The sequence below is a fragment of the Abramis brama genome (genome assembly GCF_963993115.1).
Source record: "Abramis brama genome assembly, chromosome: 18".
Taxonomy (NCBI): domain Eukaryota; kingdom Metazoa; phylum Chordata; class Actinopteri; order Cypriniformes; family Leuciscidae; genus Abramis; species Abramis brama.
Window position 1 is genome coordinate 6,684,252 of NC_139980.1, and position 24,259 is coordinate 6,708,510.

The 24,259-nt window shown below is 39.4% G+C and overlaps 1 long non-coding RNA gene across 1 annotated transcript in view; it reads right to left on the reverse strand.

Annotated features, from left to right (window-relative positions):
- The window catches only part of LOC311068704, a 68,166-nt gene extending 44,788 nt beyond the window's left edge, over window positions 1–23,378 (reverse strand). Inside the window, exons 1-2 of the long non-coding RNA XR_014603419.1 lie at window positions 23,075–23,378; window positions 4,433–4,546 (exon numbers count right to left, since the gene is read on the reverse strand). This is a non-coding gene — a long non-coding RNA (uncharacterized lncRNA). The remainder of the gene's footprint in view (window positions 1–4,432; window positions 4,547–23,074) is intronic.
- Between the last annotated feature and the right edge of the window lie 881 nt (window positions 23,379–24,259).

Below are 24,259 nucleotides of genomic sequence, written 5' to 3' on the forward strand. Positions count from 1 at the left end.
AGAATGTTCAATCTCCAAGCACAAAATGTCTGTTGATGAAGGTCAGCTGGTTATGTCTGATTTCCAGGGAAAACTGACTGTGTCAAAAATCAAAGACAGCTGCCTCTGTGCTCAGTCAGTGATTGGTTCACCAAAAGGTACTTTCTCAATAAACTACAATGTTTATTTAAATGGAATCATGCATCAAATAAAAATAATTTATGAACTCATTTACTCCTTTGAAACACCCCATAAGACGCCATTTTATTCATTTTACCAGTCGGAGATCCACACACACAATTTTATGGGAAATCATAGGCAGCAAAGGTCACATCTATGATCTTAGTAGACCCTACACTGCTTGTGAAAGCATGGTTTAGCAGTCTATAGGTGATTATGCTACAGCCTTCTCAGGAAATGGATCTTAAGGCCTGATTTCAACACACAATCTCGATGATTCTACTAGGGAAATAACAGTAAACAGCACACAAGTGATAATCCTTAAGTCCACAGGGTTCACAAAAGGTATTAGTTACAGTGACATTTCTGACTTTTCTCACTTCCGTGATTAGTTTTCTGAACTGTAAGTACACAGTGGGGACAGCATCAAAAATTCAAGATTTACAAAAAATGTTTTGACCAAAAATTATAACGTAAAACAAATATTTCTAGGTCAATAATCAAATATGTGCAATTTTGTGACAGTGACCATGTGAACAAAAACACATTTCACATTTCATTGACTCACAACTTTCACAAAAGTTCTAAGACACCTTTAATAGGTTTATTCTGCATTTTTGTACTCTGATTCACAGTCAACTCCAGTCTAGGAAAGGGATTTAGTGTTACCATGCCTATCTACTGAAACAGCACCTGTTGTGAGTAGATCTTTTTGGCCTCACTGGTCATGTTATGGGAGAGGACAGGACATTGGACAAATGAGAGCAAAAAGTAAAAAAAAAAAAAAAAAAAGGGAATGAACGAATTTTTAGATCCCCAGCATAATGTCAAGACAACATGTTAACGTTTATCCTTGTAGACAGGTTGTGGAGCAACAAAGCTAATAAGAAAATTGTGTAGAACAAAGGCAACATTCCTTCAAGAGGATATGTTGCCAGTGGAGGAAACTGGTTTTACATAACTTAAGTTTTAGCAGGAGCACGCAGATAAACTCACATTAGAACATTTTGTGCACACAGAAAAAAATAATTTAAACCAGAGAGAAAAGGAAAATATATATTTTTTATTCTAATGTTGAATCCAGACCTTCTGTTAATTTTTTATATCATTAGATCCATTACATAGTAGCAGGAAAGCAAGGCGGGTGAAGCGAAAGCATTACTCTCCATCCACAAGTCACTATTTTGATTTTGATCAGATCACACCAGGAGTGTTGAAAAGGACACATTCCAGCAGATCTCACCAAGGGTGAACTGAAGAGCCGCTCTCTGCTGTTAGTCCAAAGCCTTCTGTTATTAACTTTATCTGTGCCGGAGCTGCCACTGAAATATTTTGCTCACAATGCCCTCAGGGATAATTCTGATAGCATCTGGACCTAATGAACCCTGCAGTGAGTGCGGCCACATTAGAAGCTTTCACATAAATGCTGCTTCTGGCTCAGGTTGGCAATACTATGTTCGAATAGCAGAAATACAGCAGAGATCAAAATCTTGTCAATCAATTTACTGTGATGGTATTTTTACAACTAATTCTTTCCAAATAAAAATGAATTTAATCTGTTATGGAGTATGACACTTGAACCAGGCAGTGACAATCAAAGCAGACAGTAGTTTTTAGACATGGGTTTCTATTTACTCAACAGAAGAACATCCAATTACTTGAGACAATGGTGCTGTACTATCCAAGCACAAGAATTTTGCACTAATTCTGCGTTCTTCAGAACAACGTCTACTCTGTTCTACTGATCCATCACAGTCACATTTCCCTGTGTGTCAAAACCCATGCCTTGAAGGCCGAACAGGTCATGACTGGCCTTCTGGGCCTGTGTGTTTAAACCGTGAACTCTTTCTCTCTCTAACTGGCAAAGACCATGACATGTACATATTAGTTATGTCAAAAAGTGTTCACCTCACAAGCCAAGAGCAAAAATAACCTGGTCTCCTTTCCACTCCGGTTGGGTTTTGCGGACCAGAGTCTATTTGCCATCAAAGTTCAGTTCATTTGGTAGGTGTGAGGTGTGAACACCTCAAGGACAGGAGATATGGGTGTAACACAGTATGTAGTTACGGGAAGAAGGAGACGGGAACCGGCGAACAATCCACAAACTTTAATAATAAAATAAATCAATACAAAAATTAAAGTAAAGCGGCTCGACGCTCCTCCGCCTCCTTGCGGACGGCGATGGCTCCTCCGGTCGAAGGCAGCCAGCAGCGAGTCCCCCGTTCCTTGCTCCGCCCCCATCATGGCAGACGGCAACAGGCTCCGGCCCACGGCGAACGGGAGCAACATTGATGAATGGCCCAAAGAAAGGACCTTGTCCACCCTGTACTCCCTCAAAGTACAAGCTCCTCCAAAGCTAAGCCACGACCAGCTCTGAAATTTTCTACAAGAAGTCAATCAAGACCCGCAGCCCCTTTCTACCAACGAAGTGCCGTCTTTTCCCCGAGCCACTGGCCGTAAAGCCACAGAGAAAAGAAGGAATACTTCCACCGACCAGACGTCTCTAACTCCAAAAAACGCAAAATCATCTCATCCCTCTCAAGCGCTGGAATCACAAAGCTCAGCTTCCGCACATCGGGTGATGTTCGACGGGCAGACTTCCAGCTCGACTTCAGACCGCGCCTTCGCTCTCGATCCGGCTGCTAATCTTCCTAGAAGAACTCTCAAATCAGCGTTACCTGCAGCTTCCACAGGGGCACCTTTCTTCCCCCCCGCAGCCGCTATTTCTCCTCAAGTGCGCGCTCAAATTCTGTCAGTGTCAGGTAACGACATCAACCTAGTTAAAATATTGTTATGTGCAGAAACTAACGAACAAAGGATAGTGGATTCTAGGGACGTATCAGTCATTCTAAAAGATAGTGACCTAAGACTTACTAAGAGTTTAACTATGGCTGAATTTAACGTCGCTTTCGGCGTGTTCAGAGACATCATCTGCAAAGCATATCCAGGAAGGAGAGAGGAACTAGACACTAGGGATGGGAATTGATAAGAATTTAACGATTCCGATTCCATTATCGATATTGCTTATCGATCCGATTCCTTATCGATTCTCTTATCGATTCTTATTGGGTGAGGAAATAAGTACAAATTTGTTTGTATTAACTCGCTTTAATATCTGATCAGAAGACACAGCACAGAGTATACACAAATTATGTGTAGCAACCTCAGAACAAACCTAAAAGTAGGTGAGCTACTTCTCAAAGTAAAGTCCAGGGACCTATAGCCTAGGGCAGTGTTTCTCAACCTGTGTGCCTTGAAAGATTATCAAGAAGAGTGCCTTAGGATTAGGAAATTGACAATTTTCACATTCATTGGTCCGGACAAAAAAATAAATAAAACTGCCATTTATGTGCCATAAAAACTAAAAACACAGACTGAAAACAGTTTAGGAAGAGCTTGTGTCTTTTGGAATATTAACAGTGCTCATTTGGATTAGGCTATTGAGTTTTTTGTTTCCATTTGTTTAATTTCAAGATCTGATGTGACTTATCCATTGTTGTTTTTACAGCTACAAAGCTGGGAGCACTAAATGATATTCAGTCACATTATAGGCCTACACGCTTTTAACATAAATAAAGCACAAAAATAGTACCTGATATTATCATTGCCACACTTTGAGATTGTTGTTCCAGCGCGACGTCGCAGTAAAATAGGATCCGTTTCAAATAGAATCGTCGCGTGTCGCGGCTGGTTAAACTTTGATTAACATGGAAAATGATACTTTTTATCGCGTGTCGCGCCGTCGCGTCGCATGTAGTTAGGACGCGGTCAGAGCGCTTCTGCCTCGATGCCATGTTTGCTCATAGTGTTTGCTACGTTCTGAACCAAAACAACGCAGCACGTGTGTGACGTCGTGTCACATTTGAACGAGCGGAACCGATAAGCGGAATCGTTAAGCAGGCATGCTAACGGTTCCAAGGAATCGATTCACTGGGCACCGGTTCTGAAGAAGAACCGGTTCTCGGTTCCCATCCCTACTAGACACCCATCTAGCCATAATTTCGGATCTCGGCATGTCTTACGGAGGCACACTATTTTACGAATACCACAAACCCGAAGGACAAAATCCTCTTTGTTTTAATTACAATGAGAATGTCTGTACTCATAATAATTGTACATTTTTTCATGCTTGCAGAGTTTTTGGGAACAGTCACCCGAAGTTTTCATGTCCACGCCGCACAAAATTCCCCAAAAAGAAATAAACATTCCGGTGAACACTAAAGAGCTATCTAAAGCTCTGACAAAGCATCCAAACCGCTGCTTTGTGTCTTACCTTATTTTAGGGCTCATGCACGGGTTCCTAGCTGGTCTTTCCTATCTGCCCACATTCTCCTTCACCTGTTAAAACCTTCAGTCGGCTATCAAAGACCCACAGGCCGTAGACGATCTGTTGGGGAAAGAAATAGAGAAGGGGTATATGATCAGACCTTTCGATCAACTTCCTTTCAAACTTTTCCATATTAACCCTGTAGGAGTTGCAGTCAGGAAATACTCAGGAAAAGAAAAAGTCTAATCATTGATTTATCCGCTCCCCACTCCACCGCAATGCTACACCTGCATCAACAGTTTAATTCCCTCAGAACCTTTTTCCCTGTTATTCCACTGTGGACAACGCAATTAAACTCATCAAATTATCACTGGATATCACTGACGCATTCAAAATCATGCCCTTATACTCGTCTCAGTGGCATCTTTTCGGAGTTAGTTGGCGGAAGAAATATTATTTTTCAGTCAGACTCGCATTCAGGTGTAAAAGCAGCCCAAATATTTTTGATACACTGTCTGAAGCACTCTGTCCTACTGAATAGTTTTAAACTGCCATTCATTCTTCATCTGTTGGACGACTTTCTGCTCATTGACTTTCCAGATGCCAACCCACCGCACAGCATCAATTCCCTGGTTAAAGCATTCAACAAATTTGGTATTCCTCTAGCAGAAGAGAAAACAAAAGGTCCATCTCGTGTCCTGGATTTTCTAGGGATCACGCTAGATTCCGCAAAAATGCAAGCATCTCTTCCGCTAGATAAACTAGAAAGGATTAGAGGTTTTATAAGATCTTATTCCCTATTAACTACCTTTACAAAAAGGGATATTCTTTCTCTGCTGGGGCATATCAATTTTGCTATGAGGATCATTCCCCAAGGTCGTTCTTTTATTTCCAGACTTCCAGAACAAAACGGTCGAGAAAATGCATGACACAGTCATGCTAGACGAGGGCTGCAGGTCCGATTTAATATTCTGGTCACAACTATGCGATAACTGGAACGGCATTTCCTTCTTCTACGAAGAAAACATAGAGACCTCAGTCAAACTAAAATTGTTCACCAACGCAGCTCCTTCCGTCGGGTTCGGAGGGATATTTAATAAACAATGGTTCGCAGAGAGATGGCCAAAAGAACTTCAGGAACTAGCTCCCTCAATTCACAGATAAATGGACCAGGAAAAATATCCTCGTTTTCTGTGACAGTGAAGCTACAGTGAATATTATTAACAAAGGTCGTTCCTCAGTGCTGTTCATTAACCGTTTTATTAGGGGACTGAACTGGATCTCAGTTATGAACAATTTTACAATTAGAGCTACTCACATACCCGGGCTGGATAATAAAATAGTTGACTCTCTGTCCCAGTTCAATTTCCAGGAATTCAGACGCCTGTGTCCGGGAGCTGCTTCATCACGACTGGGCTGCCCGGACTTCAGCCAAACAGTCCTAGACTGAATGCAACATTGCAAAAATATCGAAATTCAGCCACACACTATATGAGATCAGGGCTAGCAAAGACGACACAAAAAACGTATGACTCGCCGTAGTCGTCTTTTTCAGATTTCTGCAACACTTTCTCGGTGCCTAAAATCCCAGCCAATATACCCATCATATGCGCTTTTATTACGTACTGCTTCGATTCTAGGAAGCTTCAGCCTTCCACCATCAAGATCATGATTTCAGGCATCCAATTCCACATGTCTTCTTCGAGCAGTTAATACCTCTCATTATGTTTGGAGGGTTAATGCTAAAGCTCTGTATGTCATCAATTATGGAGCAAGAACCCCCATAAGGAACCATGCCGCCAAAGATAAATTGTGTTCAGTAAACTCAAGTATCTTGCCAAAGTGGTCTCGTCTGAAATCGAGCGCAGCGTTAGTTCAGAAAGGCCACGTAGGCATAGGCCGCGATCAGCTGTCAAATCGCACCAACCACTACCATTCTCCTATTAGACCAGGAGGATATATATACGTGGTACTGCCCAGGAAACATGCTCAAACTACTCGCAACCCTCCCGCCCTCCCACTATAAGTATCAAGCATACTTCCGTGCACTTTCTGGCTGTTATCTTTCTTTAGTTTCAGATTAGTCCTAGCGTCACGGACATCATCGCAAAGAGACACTCATCCTCATAGCCAAGCTATAGACGTCCCGGATTTCACTGCTACGTCTACATGTTAAAACTGTTGCTTAAAGACATTACTAAACTGTCTTAAATCTGTATATCTCTCAAGCTGATGGTTCTATGGGGGGTTAATGCTAAAGCTCTGTATGTTATTAATTATGGAGCAAGAACCCCCATAAGGAACCATACCGCCAAAGATAAATTGTGTTCAAATTGTGTCGCGCAGGTGTCGCTCATTAAAAATCACGCCACCGGCCTCGCGCCGTTCTCTCATGGCCCTCTGCCCCGTCCTGCTCGCCACAATGGGGTATAGTTAAAAAATGCTGGAATGGTTCACAGTTGGAATGTACAATATATGGCAAATACAAAAGTGACAAAAACATGAATAAAACAGTAAACATACAATTAAACAATCACAATTAAACAGTAATATTGTGAAATATTACCATTTAAAATATCTGTTTTCTATTTTAATATATTTTAAAATGTAATATATTCCTGTGATGGCAAAGCTAAATCATTTCAGCAGCCATTTCTCCAGTCTTCAGTGTCACATGATCCTTCAGAAATCATTCTAATATGCTGATTTGCTGCTCAAAAAACATTTCTTCATATTATTACATTATTACATTACATACATTTTTTCATAATTATTCTATGAATAGGAAGTTCAAAAGAACAACATTTATTTGAAATAGAAATATTTCATAACATTAAAAATGCATTTAGTAAATGTAACAGAAATATTTTATAACATTATGAATGCATTTACTGTCACTTTTGATCAATTCAGTGTGTCCTTGAAAAAAAAAAAACTTACTAAGCCCAACCTTTTGATCGGTAGTGTATACTAAACCTATATTAACTTTTAAGTGGTGTTATTTTTACATGAATTAACATGTATTTTTTATGTATTATGAACAAACAAACAAACAAAATAATAAATAATTCTTATCAATTAACTTTAACCTAGATTAATCAATTCGTCAAAAAAATTTCATGTTAGTTCATGATATTGTAGCTCATGTAGAAACTAATGTTTACGAACTGTACCTTGTTTTAATGTGTTATCCGTGACCTTTGGATCATGACCCTATAATAATCCCTTTAATCGTGTATATGTTCTCATACCTCCACTGAATAGTTGGGGTGTGGCTAAAGCACAGGCAAATTTGGCCAACATCACACAGACTTAAAACCCTCTTACAAAGTCTGTGGTGTTCAGGTCTGAACACATCTGTACAATCTGTTAAAGATTTTAGCTGATACTTCATGAACAGCCTGAAAACATACCTGGTGTATTACAATAAAAGTTCATAAAGGTGTGGTGATGACTACAGTACAGCGAATTATGTCACTAGTGCCAGGAGTCAAGGAGTTCAGGATAAAATGTGCTTTATTAAGAAGCCTTCACAGAATCTGTGCCAGCACTACTCCAAAAAAAGGATTTCTGCCTAAATTGTTTATCCCCTTGCATGTTTGTTTATAAAATATATTGGTTAAGTTGATTAACTTAGGCTATCAATAGGAATTCATATTGGACAAAAGTCAACAGATTCAATCAAGGCCTACTTATATATTTCTAAATAATTTGTTTTAAGGTACACCTTTGTACCTAAAGAGTGCATATTAGTCCCTCAAAGGTACATATTGGTACCAAAAGTGTACATATTAGTACCTAAATGGTACATATTAGAACCCTTTTGAAGGGTACTGTCTCAGTGACAGCTTTTGTACCTTTTTTTATGAGAGTGAATAATGACTCATATAAAATGAGCGATTCATACACCAACAATGTACTTAATAAAACAGATCAATACAGTTAGTCATGATGCGTTTTTGTCTTCCTTTCCTGTTGCATGCAAAAGAAAAGCTGCATCAGTTTGCTCTGGAAAACAAAACAAAACAAAAAAACACCAAAGCTCCTTAACTGCGTGTATAGAAGTGTGACACATTCAATGTCGGGCACACAGGAAATTCCATGGAATTAAATCAGAAGTTCTAAATGTTCTACATTTCAGTCAATGTTATCAACAAGAAGCTGACAATAGTGTGTTTCTTTGCATTTCTGGAACCCATACGACACAAACACATCTTTTTTAGCAGTTGAGCTACAATGTGCACTAAAATACAGTGATAAACAGCTATATTTTTCCCTTAAAGGATATTTTGTAAATCACCATCTTATGAAAGGGAGCCTTTACAATCAACACACGAATTTCAGAGACCTCAAAATCAGTTACATCTGATTAAAAAATCAGTTACATAGAGATCATCTCATCTCTTAAGAGTGTATGTTAATTTGAAAGAAATCAATGTCATTTTATTACAGCTTGGCTTCCGAGGAACTGATCAAACCACTATCAAAATCAGGCAATAACAGGGTTACAGAGCTGTGAATAAAGGAACATGACAGCCCAGCCCAAATGACCTGACAACCCCCTCACATCCACATATCTACCTGAGCTTGCACAGGTTATAAACAGATATTAGAGAGAGAGAGAGAGAGAGAGAGAGAGAGAGAGAGAGAGAGAGAGAGAGAGACTATTATAATAATGCAAACGGTAAGACAAGTGCCTACACAGTGGCCTAATGATTTTAATGATGAAGTCGATAACTGGATTGTAAAGCAAAAGCAGCCAGCAAAGTATGTATGTACACATACATGGCATGCACAAGCACACATACACGCACACATACACACACACACACACTCAAAAGTTGGGTGTCAGTAAGAATATTTAGCAAGAATGCATTCAATTGATCAAAAGTGAAAGTAAAAACATTTAAAGTCCCCTTAGTCATTAATTGTATCCCTTAAAACTCATCTTTGATCACCAAAATTAGGGTACATATTTAAAAGTTTTTTCCTTGAAAAAAAGTTTATTCATGCCTTAAAATAGCTTGAATTTAACTCTACACCCTTAACTCATTTCTATGCGGTTCTATGAATATGCAAATTAGCCCTGTCTCCACTCACTCGCACCAGCTCAGAGATCCACTCGCTGACGATCACACGTTGATTGTTTACAAGGTAGTTTGTGACGTCAGAAACACCAGCAATCTTTGGTTCACTGCTTATTTAAGGAGAAAATACTCAGCAATGGTGTTGATTTATGAATTTGCACATGGTTTGTCTTAAAGCACATTAAAAACACCACATATATAAACAACAGCTGGATTTTCACTATACAGGGGGACTTTAAAATGTTACAACAAATACTGTTCTTCTGAACTTTCTATTCATCAAAGAATGATAATAATAAGAAATGTTTCTTGAGCACCAAATCACTAAATTAGAATGATTTCTGAAGGATCATGTGACACTAAAGACTGGAGTAATGAAAATTCAGCATCACAGGTATAGATTAAAAAAACATTCAAATAGAAAAATTGCAATAATATTTTACAATATTATAATTTACTGTATTTTTGATCAAATAAATATAGCCTTGGTAGTGAAAAAACAGAACTGCAAGCAGAGAGTTTAAAAGTCATTGTTTCTTTGTTTCTGTACAGTAAATCTAAGTGGCTTAATAACAGGAAACATTAAATCCATAACTTTTTTTTCCTTGCCGGACGCGATAAAAGATTTATTCTCAATCTTGCTGAGTAATGCCTCCTTCTTACCAAACCCTAATGCTAATTGCAACGTCTATGAATCCATTGTGAAGCTTAAACTTTAAATCAGCTCAACATAATCTCATCATCAAAAGTTGTGACTGGCAGATGACCCAACAGCATTACACTGTTCCACATTCAGACTTGCTTAACAGCATGAAAGAGAGAAACAAAGGGCCGTCTGGTGGACCTCCCAGCCACTTTCACTGGAATGATCCTCAAAAAAGGGGTTCCTCATTCCATGAGCGTTACGTAACATCTGTGCGGCTTCAGTGCAGGGTCTTGTGTGCAGCAGGCTTCAGTTTATTTTAACAAGCTCCCATCTAAGAGCCTTGATTGGCATGACACAATAACAGTAATTAGTAAATCATGTGGGTGGCCTGCAAGAACAAATCAGCTGTAGGGTTTAAATTAAGGTGTTTTCTCTAATTATACATGCATGTAAATGACAGCTAAATGGTAAAAAGCAAGATCTACAACTCTGTTGAGTATCTGAAAAACAAAAACAAACAAAAAACATTTGGCCAACTTTTTACGTTTAATTAAATTTTAAATTAAATTAGATTAAATTAAATTAATCAATTTAAAGGGACGGTTACACTGCACTTTCCGTTCGTTTGATTTCATACACATGCGAATGCTGGAGACCGGAAACGCAAGCTCATACAAAGAAGTTTCACAATTCACTGCATTCCAAAGTTCAAAATTTTGGAACTCTGACGTGTGAATTCTTACCACGTGAAGACATAAGACCAACAGAAGATTGATTTGTCATGGCATGAACTCAATAACACATGAACTCTGCGTTGCAGAAAGTGGAGTAGATTGTATATTTTTACATTTTAGATTTATTATTATTTGTTTTATGTTGAATTATGTTTTTATATATTTATGCTGAACAGTGTGACGTCATATCACGACCAGTGTCAGAATTTTTTTTTGCATGTTCGAAGTGTGACCACCGCTTAAGAGAGCAGGACATACACAACATATTAATAAGGCATTCATTCAATTTATCCTCACACATTTGGAAACCCAAAAATAAGAAATAATTTTGAACGTCATGCACTAAAACACATTTTATCTTGATCCTTATCCCGGAACAGACTAAAACAAAGCAACTCAGGCAGCGGAGCGAGATACTGTAGGCCGCTCTAATCCGCCTCAATATTTCAAACAAAGGCTCATCTCTGCAGAGAGAAGAGAGTCACAGGATCTTACCGATGTCAAAACAAGCTTGATAACTGTTGAGAGCTTAGTATCAGACCATTTACATCCACCTCCATACTGAGAACAGAGCGACAAAGCCACCCAAATGCACCTATTTATGGGTCACCTAAACTTTCCCAGGACTCAATGTCAGAGGCTGCACCTTATACCCGCTCATCACCTCACTCACAAGGGCTTGGGTTACACCGGTCTACACATCCTCACAGAGTCTGAGGACTTCAATTGCTCTCATAGTCTCATTGTTCTTTGTCTGAGGGCGGAAATCGGTTGATAGACTAAATATACAGTGTGCTATGAATTATCTTTATTTATCGTACAAGTGTGTTTTCTACATCTCTGTTTCTGTTTAAAAAGCACGCAAACCTTTTATAGATGAGCAAAATACCTTTCTTGCAACAGTCTGGAAACTACATGAAGAAGGTTTCTCATTTCTAAATGGCAAAGACATCCTCCCTTGAAAGTTTTCAGCAGAAAGTTATCAGTTGCATATCTATGTACTTCCAGCATACACAGTTGGAATTTTTATTATACCCCCCCCCCCCCCCCAAAAAAAAAATAAAATAAAATATGGGGAAAGTAATACTAATTTAAAACATGTGTTAAATTAGTTAATGTCAAAGCAAATAAAGTTACTTTAACTAAATAATTTACATGTACTCATCAATTCAGACTTAGGCTATCATGATGCTTTTTATATGAATAAAAGCTTAAATGAAATCTGTTCATCATATAAAGCAATTGTGTCTCTACAGAAAATTCGGACTAAACCGCTCAACTCGTATGGATTAGTTTTACGATCTCTTTATGAACTTTGTGAAGTGTCAAAGTGGTAGTTTTGTAGACTGTCAGTGTAATGCTTCCTGTCTGGTGTTTCCCTTGTCTTGTGTGGACTTTAGTTATTTCCTGTTTTGTGTCATGTTTTGTAGTCCTTTGTAGTTTTTCTAGTTTATTAGTATCCCCAGGTGTTTCTGATTAACCACGCCCTCTTGTTATCTTGTTTAGCTTGTTAGTCTCTGTATTTAAACCATGTGTCTTGTTACAGTGTTTGTGGGTTCATGATGTTGTTAGATGTTGGTTGTGCCGTTCTGTTTCCTATGCCTGAGATTTTGAGTCTGTCTAGTCTTTAGTTTATTTAATAAAAGTACTATTACTGCATTTGGATCCTGCTTCCTTCTATGTTCCAGCCTGCCACGTTATAGATGAACCCACCACTAACATGGATCCAGCAGCAATGACCTCCAGGAATCCAGTAGCACGGATTATGTGTCTCCGTCAGGGAGACCGGCCCATTGAGGAGTATGTACAGGATTTTATCGATCTGGCAAATGTTACTCCTACTGACCCTCTGTGCCTCATGATATTTTTTAGAGGGGGATTATCAGAGCCACTTTGGTCAACCATGCCACTGCACCCTCCCCATGGCACTTTAGGATTTTATATTGGCTTGGCCCTGCAACTGAGTGATTCGGGATATGCTGTGGGGATCACGGAAGAGAAACGTGGTACTCCCACATTAGCCCTCATTCCGCAGACTTGTCACGTCACGTCTGCCGATCCAGAGACTGTTCACGTCACTTCTGCTGATCCAGAGACTTTTCACGTCACGTCTGCCGATCCAGAGACTGTTCACGTCACGTCTGCCGATCCAGAGACTGTTCACGTCACGTCTGCCGATCCAGAGACTGTTCACGTCACGTCTGCCGATCCAGAGACTGTTCACGTCACGTCTGCCGATCCAGAGACTATTTCACGTCACTTCTGCCGATCCAGAGACTGTTCACGTCACTTCTGCCGATCCAGAGACTGTTCACGTCACTTCTGCCAATCCAGAGACTGTTCACGTCACTTCTGCCGATCCAGAGACTGTTCACGTCACTTCTGCCGATCCAGAGACTGTTCAGGTCACGCACGCCGAGCCAGTGTCTCCGAACAAGATGGCCGCAGTCGAGCCAGTGTCTCTGGACAAAATGGTCGCCGCCGCCGAACCAGTGTCTCAGGACAAGATGGTCTCCGCCAAGCCAGTGTCTTCGGACAAGAGGGCCACCGCCGAGCCTGTGTCTTCGGACAAGATGGCCGCCGCCCAGCCAGTGTCTCCGGACAAGATGTCTGTTCCTGAGCCGGAGTCTGTTCCTGAGCCGGAGTCTGTTCCTGAGCCAGTGTCTGTTCCTGCCCATGATCCCATGGACGCCCCCAAGGAAATTTGGGGGGGGGGGGGGGGGGGCAATAAGGCCCTGCCATGGTCGGCCGAAGGGTCGCCTCCGCCCTGGCCGCCTGAAGGGTCGCCTCCGCCCTGGCCGCCTGAAGGGTCGCCTCCGCCCTGGCCGCCTGAAGGGTCGTCTCCTCTGCCCTGGCAGCCTGAAGGGTCGTCTCCTCTGCCCTGGCCGCCTGAAGGGTCGTCTCCTCTGCCCTGGCCGCCTGAAGGGTCGTCTCCTCTGCCCTGGCCGCCTGAAGGGTCGTCTGCTCCGCCCTGGCCGCCTGAAGGGTCGTCTCCGCCCTGGCCACCTGAAGGGTCGTCTCCACCCTGGCCGCCTGCTCCACCCTGGCCTCTCGTCCTGTCGCAGTCTCCAGGCCCTCTTCCATTCCACGGGCCTGGCCCTCCATCCCACCCCCAGATCCGTCTCCGACCCACCACCCTCCTGGACTATTGTTTTCTGAGGAGCGTCTGGAATCCGCTCCTTAAGTGGGGGGCTATGTAATGATTCCTGTCTGGTGTTTCCCTTGTCTTGTGTGGACTTTAGTTATTTCCTGTTCTGTGTCATGTTTTGTAGTCCTTTGTAGTTTTTCTAGTTTATTAGTGGGTTCATGATGTTGTTAGATGTTGGTTGTGCCGTTCTGTTTCCTATGCCTGAGATTTTGAGTCTGTCTAGTCTTTAGTTTATTTAATAAAAGTACTACTACTGCTGCATTTGGATCCTGCTTCCTTCTATGTTCCAGCCTGCCACATTACAGTCAGTGGAGAGACAGAAAATATTTTCTAAAGATGAACAAAAGTCTTACGGGTTTGGAACAACATGAAGGTGAGTAAATGATGATTTAGATTTCGATTTTTGGGTGAACTAACCCTTTAATCTTTAATTTGTTTCATTTGTGTTTTGTTTTCTCTTTTTTTTGCACTTTTCTTTTTTCACACTCAAAATGTATAGGGAAGCAGAGAGAAAACTTGTAACCGTAACTGTACAAAAGTGTTAAAAAAAAACTCACCTGTGTCAAACATACAGTTACTGGCCTGGATTATTTACTATATTATGATATAATATAATATAATAAGTGTAGTATTAACATGATATTGATATTTCTTTTTTTTTTTATATCATGGTAAACGTCAATAACAGTATGTTGCGACACCCCTTAAGTAGGGCTGGGCGATATATCGCATGACATTGTTATGTGCATCTCGTCAGTAAAGCCGGTTCCTTGATTAGTAGTAAATCGCCTTCACCTGCTTTCAGATGGAGCGGCATTTACTACACAGAGCCGTAGTTCACTGACAAGCTGAGCCATATCGCATTAATTATCGCGGACGTATCGCCTGCGATAATTAATGCGATATGGCTCAGCTTGTCAGTGAACTACGCTCCACCTGAAAGCAGGTTATGGCGATTTACTACTAATCAAGGAACCGGCTTTACTGACGAGATGCGCATAACAATGTCATGCGATATATCGCCCAGCCCTACCCTTAAGTACACTATTCAAAAGACTGTAAAATTCAATTCATTGAAAATATGTCATACAAATGAAATGCGTAAATCTTTCAAATTAATTTGTTGTGTGTACCAAATAGCTGCAATGATTATTCCATAGATGCCAAATGAGTTGTGTATTAACTCTGCTAATGTGTGTACAGCTGATGTGAGATGTTTCAGTTCTCAATGGGGCTTCTGTTACACATCATCTAACATGCTTACTGATCTGTGACATCTTACTGTATGTCAGATCTTTGCAGAGGCCCTGAGCTCTCCATGAGAAATAGTCTGAGATCTTCCACATGACTTGGAAAGGGTTAGTTTGCGGAACCCCACTGACTATAGACCACATCTTTCCTCCAAGAGGCTGGAGGTCAAGAGAGAAGGATTGGCTTTTCAGCTCTTGCTGTCTGGCTTTAGTAGAACTGTGATATTGTGCACAAATTATATGGACTACATTATGATACCTTTTACGGTACTTTTTGAAGCTTGAAAGAAGAAAAAAAGGTTTGGAGCAACACGAGGACGAATAAATTATGACTCTATTTGTATTTTTTGGTGATAATCTCTTACATGTTAAGCCAGGGACACACCAAGCCGACAGTCGGCCTTTGGGCAACGTTGGGCCATTTTTGAGCGTCGACCGACTTTTTTTCGGTGTGTTCCGCACCATTAGCTCTAATCGGATGCTGTCTGTTTTTTGTTTTTTTGTCCGATTCAACATATAGAATCTGCGTTGCGCCGTCGGTGAGAGAGAGAACTCTGATTGGCTCTTCAGTTTAGCAAACGAGTCAGTGCACGAGAATAAGAGTAAAAGTGATGAAAGCAAGCAAATTTTATTCTAATTTTACATCATCTTACCTGAGCATTCCACTGCTAGAATATTTTCATAATAACATGAGTAGAGTGGAATAAAGAACGTGATCAGCAAGATTGATATTCAAAATGGTAAGCAAGCGCTGCTTTGTTTACGGTTTGTATACCTGCAGTCTTTGTTTCGCTTTCCTTTTTTGAATGACGAATATATCTGCTTAAATAGACAGTTATCTCCTTTACACGGAGGCATGCTAGTTGACAGTCGCCAGTAGTCCTTTCAGTGAGTTCAAGCACAGATTTTTTCCCGACGCAGGAGACAACACAGGTTTTCATCAGCACTAGTTCTTCGGTGTCAGTTTGGTGAGTCCCTACCGTTACCCTTTTGGCCTCACTTAAAAAGCCTTGACCACTCATGTTTTTTTCTCTTACTATCCACTTGTTAAGACATGATGTAAGGAATGTTGTTTCCTGGTCCAAGCCTCTACCTTCAGTAAATTTAGGATTACGATTTATCGGCAGTATACACATACAGTACACCATGAGTGTCAGCACTGTTTGTTGTTTGCGTTTGCCATCTGATAGAGCTTTTGGACCTGAAACGGTGGCCTCAGATACACCTTACAAGGTCTTATACTGGTGTCTTCCCAATACCATCCTGACCGTATACTTATAAAACAGTAGCAGAGAAAGTTGAAGAAAAGCACATGTTAAACATCTAATTTTAGAGCGGCTGAGTTTGTGCTCCACGAGTAAAACCGTAGCAGGTGGTTGCGTGTAGCTCATTTAGTTCGCCAGATGTTTTGTGAATGACAGACACTCTTTGGCATCTCTGATTACGGCGGTCTTGAACATCCACTTTTTTTATAAGCCTGAAATCTCAAGAATTGCACCCATGACACGGACAAAGTTTCATCGTGTGCATTAGGCCGAGGCCAATCCTTAGCCTCGAGCGCCAACACACCCACACTCCCAAATCTTATTTCCTTTCAACGTGGTTGAGCGAAAGTGGAACATTCCAGACTGCCAGACTAAAAGGTGAGAGAGCACAAGCAGTAAACACACTGTCACATGCTCCTGCTCCTTCCTGTCTAACCCTCTCTAGTTTCATTTCAACTCCGTCCTGGGCCAAAGGGCCAACAGAGAACCACATCCACGAGCCGGCGCTTAGCTGAGCGCAGCTGGAGTTTTCTCACTGCCTACCTGAACAACACCATAATAGACCATCCAACAGCTTGTCTGTCAGCACAGCTCTGTTTTTCTGAGACCCCTCGCTGCTCCATTGCGAGACCACTGAAAAAAGTCACTTCCTGTGTAAATATGGATTTTAGAGATCTGTAAAGGGAAACAGACCTCAGACAGGAAATTCTGAATAACTTGCAATCAACCTCATATCCCCTCTCTCATCCGATTAGCATTTTTAGCATAGCATTCCTTTCTTTGAGCACCCGTTTGACCTTCTTGTGTCAGACGTGTATCATGGAAAAAAATACTATCAGACTCTAAATTTCTCCGGGCTTCCTGTTATTTGGAACATTCCATGAACAAACTTTGACTGTATCAACGCTGCTAATGAGGCTCCGCACTTGTTTTCCATTGCTTTGATGTTAATAGTATGCAAAATGCTGACTAATGACTTGAGCATTGCTGCCTTACAGACAGCTGCCAATAGGAGGACCACAACGGACAGATGATTTCAGTAAACGTAACGAGTCAGAGACTACAGGGTAGAAAACGAATTCAGGTATGAATGTCAAAACAATGGCCCAAGTTACTTGAAACTACCCTATAAATAATAGTTATTTTATTCTCTATACGCTAGCACTTGTTGACTGCTTTTTCCTCAATATCTGGCCCAATTAATCCATTTTAAACAAATAAATACATATTAAAACTATATTATATTTGTACTGTATCATGTATTTGTTTTGTTTTTATATATTTATAATATACCATTCAATAGTTTGGGGTCAATACGATTTTTTTAAATAAGAAATTATACTTTTGTTCCACATGAATGCATTAAATTGATCAAAAGTGAAAATTCTAGGTGGAAAGAAAAATACTTTTCTCTGCCGGCAGAGACTAGGGTTAGGGTAAGAGGTTTTGACTGGAATGCATGGCTCCTACAGTACAGTTCTGTGTCTCTGTTATGCAATGCCATGTGCTTCTCTCGAATGTGCTTTTGGTCTGTGTAATGAAGAGTTATTGAGAGTTATCGGAACCCTTTTCTTCATTGCGCGCTTCAGTAAATTAATGTTTAAATCATTGTTGAACAATTGGCCCTCTAAGAGAACTATAGTACAATAAGTTGCTTGTATAAAAAAGCATCTAATACCTACAACCTTAATGATGCATTTTTTTTATAAAAGCTGGATGATAAGATTATTATTATGTCCTGCAGCTCTTATTTTTGAACTTGAAAAAAATGTTTTCTAGTAACATCCAAGAATATTGTGAGCACATCACGGAAACATTCACGATTGAACCCCAAGATCAACATGGTGCTACTGATTACGCTGCTTAATGTGGGCTGTTTAAGCCACACCACACTATAGGAAGCTAAATAATAAACATTTATGTTTGGTGGAAATAAATCTGTTTCTGTCTAAATGATAAACCTGCGGTTCTCAACGCCACTTTCACTGAAAACACGCAAGGTTTAATATATCTCATTAGCCAAGCATTCTATCTGAACCACTGCTATAATGTGTTGTGCTGCTGAGAGGCTACATCATTTGTTTTGTGTAGAAGGCAAACTATTGCTCTTTTGAGTCCTATTGGGTCTTTTAGAGTCTCTAATCAGAATCTGTTTAGCCCAAGCCACAAACTCATGATCTTACTGATGTCTTTAACAATCCCAGCAGTGAATGAGGGAACAAAGAGAGAGACTAAAAACATATACAGCACACCAACCTTTTTTTTTTTTTTTTTTGCTGAAACGGCCTCAATCCTAATGGCAGACAAAGTTTAAGAAAACAGTAGGTGCAGACAGATGTAATATAACCTGCTCTGTCTGGCCATGTGCCTCTGTCACTGCTCTGGTGTAAGTTTTCTGCTTTATCTAGTCAATTCTTCATAAAACTAATAGCTTTTTACAGATTTATATTCCATGTTAAAGGAATGTTTCACCCAAATTCATCCACCCTCATGTCGTTCCAAAGCTGTATGAGAAAATTATATTTTTCATATTTTAAATTATTATTATATTTCTAAAAAATTAAAGATTACACATGTATTTAAAAATATACATATACATTCATATAATGTATTAGTATAAATATTATTATAATGGGGGAGAGTAGGCTAAAATATGTAAAATGTGCGTAACTTTATATATTTAAATAAAATAAAGCACATACCTTAAATAAATATAAAATATTCTTTTAAAACATGGTGAAAACATTTAAATTCAATGCTACATTTACATTCCATGAATAATTTTTATATATTTTCCTGCTTGTGAAATAAAGAAAATATAAATACTTTTTCGTCTGCAACTACTCATATGAGACGTAACAAGTGAGAAGATTTCCAGGAAGACCATTAGTCAGTGTGCAATCATGTGTTCAAGTGGAAAGAGAACCTGCCAGCACCATGTCTTGTCATACTTATTGATGATAATGAGGGTTGTATCACTGACTCCAAGCTGCAATAGAGTAGAGACCTTGACCCTTTAAGTCGACTCAAATTCAGGCCTTAGGAAACAACTCTCAACATAACCCAACATATCAATGTCAGAATGTCTCTCACTTTTTTTTTCTTTTTTCACATAGAACATTTTGTTCTCTATATCAACCCAAGGCACTGATCGATGACAGAGAAACATGCTCTGGCCTCTCCGGCACTGAATCTCCTTAAATGGCAGACACTGTCAATAAATCACTAAAAGGCCGCTTTTACATCTGTTCTGCCTTATTATTACAAAAATGTATATCAGAGATGCCTTGAGGGTACTATCATCACATGTTCTGTGATGAGCCCTACGGGGTCGAGTACTCCTGGCATGCGGTAGTAAAATTAATCATTAAACCTATGAACATGGCCATGCTTGTGGCACACCACAATCATAACAGAGCCATACCCCATCACCTGCAATCCTCCATCTGCGCTCTGTTTGGACGCTTAAATTACTTCAAATCATTTCACACCTTTAGATATGAGTACTATTTTATAGTACTCAAATAAAAAAAAGTTATGTCACAATGTTTTGTCTGCTAGCTTCTACATGCAGAATTTGCATATTACACATACAGCAAGACATTGCACACACAGACCTCACAACATTTCCTTCAAAATTTTACCACATCAACTTCAACTATATGCTGGCAGCTGGTATCAGAATCCCAGTTTTATGCAAAAAGGGATGCATAAAAAAAAAATTATGCTAAAAACTTTAAACATTAAAGCAAACAAGCCTGAAGGAATGGCTTCACTCATCGCTCATTAAAACTACTGAAACCTACTACTGAAGCTGACTTGTCCACACTGGGAGCAATGATAATGATGATGACTAATGTATTCACATGGTTCTTTCTGACATGGCAGGTTATCCAATCACTGATTTGAAACATTCGCCTGTGCGATGTCCCAGTGCACCTGTGAGTTTCTCTGCCAAGTTAGAGCTGGTGGTCCTTCAAGCTTGACTTGTTGCTTAATTCTGGTGGACTCCACTAACTCAAAAAGGAAATACTTGAACGGCACAGATAAATGCTCACAGTTAGGGGTCAGTGGTTAAAGTATTTTGATGAGAAATGACCATTCAAAACACAAGAAGTGATGTAAGTCCAAGTTCAATGAGTTTGGGTGAACAGTAGTCTTTTGATCTCCCTGGTTCCACCATGGTAGCTCTTTTTAATCCAGGATGGAATTAACAAAACATTTTGTGAATCATTTTTTTTCTTAGCATAGTTATTTCTAACTTTTATACTGTCCTTTGTTACATTCCTTGAATATTTCCAACATGATCTCATTAGTATTCACTTGTAAATAATTTTTGTATGCAGACATTAAATGTACATACTGACATAACATCAAAAATGTAAGCATATTATGTACAAATTAGTTTAGAGACATATGTTTATGATTCCTGTAAGGTTCACAGAATATTGAAATCATGGAATAGGTTGACTTTATTTCATCAATGTAGTTAATGAGATATGTTCAATGCCATCGCATTTATTTAACAAATTTACCTAATTTTACATTATAACCGTTAAATGTTCTGTATGATTCCTGGTGTCATATTTAACACAGTTCAAAGGATTCCATCACTTTACCCAAGCCTTAAAATGAATGAAAAATCCACCATTTAATAATTAATCATTAATCAATTAATCAAACTGAATCATTGTTTTGTTTGGGACAGCTGCAGCTAATAAAATGACAAGCGCACAATGAAATAAACCATATAGCAGAAGCCATGACATACTTTTATGGTCATAAAAGACCATCATTTAGTTTAAGTGTAGGGATGGGGTTAAGGGATCATAAATATTTCTATAATAGAAAAGGTATAACAACACAAATGTATTTAAAATATAAAGGATAAATAACAATATGTGCGTAAATGGTTTTACATTTTAAATGTTGTCAATAAATCCATATTGTATATGTACACTACCCCTCAAATATTTGGGGTCATTATTTATTTATTTATTTTGAAGGAAATTGATATTTTTATTCCGCAAGTATGCATTAAATTAAAGACTTTTTACATTGTTACAAAAATTCTATTTAAAGTCCGCGTGAACCGGAAGTTGCAAACGACTTTTCTCCAGTGTTGTGACGTATTTCCCAGTGAAAAGGAATATTGAACAGAGGGCAGGGTTTTACTCTAGCGCTCCTCCTCTCCATCTCTCGCTCATAACAGACTAACGGTTTGAGGGGAGTGGTTAAGCGTTTCCCAACCCAAGTCCTCAAAGCTACGTCATCAGGGAAGGTCCTCCAATGCAGAGGGGAGGGGCATTTTCAGATTTTGATTAAAGATTACGAAGCCAAAAAATTTTTTTTTGTGGATTGACTTGCATGGATGAATTGTTCACCACAAAACGATCAATTTAGGCAAACAAAGTAAATATGGTCAATTTTGATTTCATGTGGACTTTAAAATAAATTGTATTTTTCTGAACTCTTTGTTTATCAAAGAACGATCACGATTTACATAAAAATATAAAACAGCACAACTAATAATAAGAAATGTTTCTTAAGCATAACAGCATATTAGAATGATTTCTGAAGGATCGTGTGACACTGACGACTGGAGTAATAATGCTGAAAATTCAGTTTTGCCGTCACATGAATAAATTACATTCTAAAATATGTTATTAATTAAAATAACAGCTAATTTTAATAGTAAAATTTCACAATATTACTATTTTTATTGTATTGTTGATCAAATAAAGGCAGCCTTGGTGAGTATAAGAGACGTACTGTATTTCAAAAGGCATACTGGAGGCATGTGGTCAGTAGTACACATGGTATCCAGATGAGAGCATTTTTGTGAAATAGTGAGGGGGTCGGGCTTAATGTTTCATAACCAACATCTACCCCACTTGACTTGCTATGTTCCCTTTCACTGCTATTTCCAGCACACTCTCTGACCTCCATCCAGAGTAGCTGGAAGTTGACTCACCTGCAGTCGAGGGAGGCAGATATTGGAGGACAGTTGGGAGGGAGGGAGGGGATTCCCAGCAAACTTGCAAAGATACAAAATACCTATAACAAAGCCATTGTCTAACTAACACGCCAGTAAATTCACCATTAGACAAGGACAAACGCAGATGGCAGACATTCCAGACATTCCTAGCCATGCCAGTAGATACTCTTTCAGTGTCCAAACCCCATATTATTTTTGCTTGTCTTGGCCATTTCCCTCTAAACACTGTTAAGTATCTTCTGGGATATCTACTTTGTGTTTGTTCACACTTTCATCTGCCCATTTGTATGCGAAGAGCACGTAACAATAGAAGCTCTCATTTACAAAGACACATGTGGACCACATGTGCAGCTTTTCCATCCCAGCTTGTACATCTCAGCTACTCTCCAGTCTCTAATCACTTCCTAAACAAGCTCAAACAGTGATCTGGCTGTTAATTTTATCTAAATATTAGTCTTTCCCTAAACAGACCATGCTTTCCAACAAGCTCTTCGAATCAGTTGTAAAAGAAGACACTTACTGTAATTCTGCCGCCTCAGTTTTCGTGAAGTAGGAGGCTGGAAAGTCAAACCTGATGACCATGAATGGTGATGATACAAGAATATTTCACTTAAAAATAAAAACGGTCATTATTTACTCATCGTCACGTCATTCCAAACCCATATGCCTTTATTTTTGTTTGCAATGGGGTTTTTTTGTGTGGTTTTTTGGTGATTTTCCTTTTATTGTGACAGGACAGAAAAGAGATGACAGGAAACGAGGTGGGAGAGAGACGGGGGATGGGATCGGGAAAGGTCCACGAGCCGGGACTCGAACTCGGGCCGCCCGAGCGCAAAGGCGATACATGTCGGCGCACTGACCAGGAGGCCATTGGCGCCAACTGCAATGGTTTTTTTTTGTGGAATAAAAATAACATTTTGAAGAACATACACAAGCTTCTTTTCCAAACAATAAAGGGACAAAATAACACTATAAAAGTATCAATAGTCAATATGACTCACTTACTATGCCCGTTATTCGCTGAACATAACTTGTGGAATATCATATCGACTTCAGAAAATTATGTGTGTGTGTGTGTGGGAGGGATACAAGTCAAACAACTTTTAGCGTGTTTTATTGGCCATTTCAGAGCTTGACACTAGACAGCAATGATAAGGCCTGTTCACACCAGCACAAAAATTAGGTCTGATTTTTTTAATGCAATTTGTCTGTTCAGACCATTGCATAAAAAATTGCAGATATGTTGAATGAAAATGCAAATTCAACTTTTCATTTCTGACACACGCTTGTCACAGAGAAGAAAGTAGGTAAAACAGTTTACATCACCAAGCATTCATCTTGGTGTGAAGTTGTGAACATGCCTTTACCATGAACTGTCATTCTATGTACAAGAAAAGCACATTTGCTCTATTAAATGTATGCTGTTGTGTTCCAAATTGTAAAAAAACACACACACACACACACACACACACAAAAAAAAAAAAACAGGATCACAAGTTTGGAATGATGCGTTTTCATTTTTGGGTGAAGTATTCCTTTAAATATACCAGCAGAATTTGTTAAGCCTAAAATATTTCCTGTGAGATTTCAGAAATCAGCTTTGCACGTCTTGACTGTGTAACACATATCCTGCATAGCCAGAGTACTTATATACTTTGGTTGTGAATGGCAGGTTTAATGTCATTATGTGTGCATGGCATCCAGA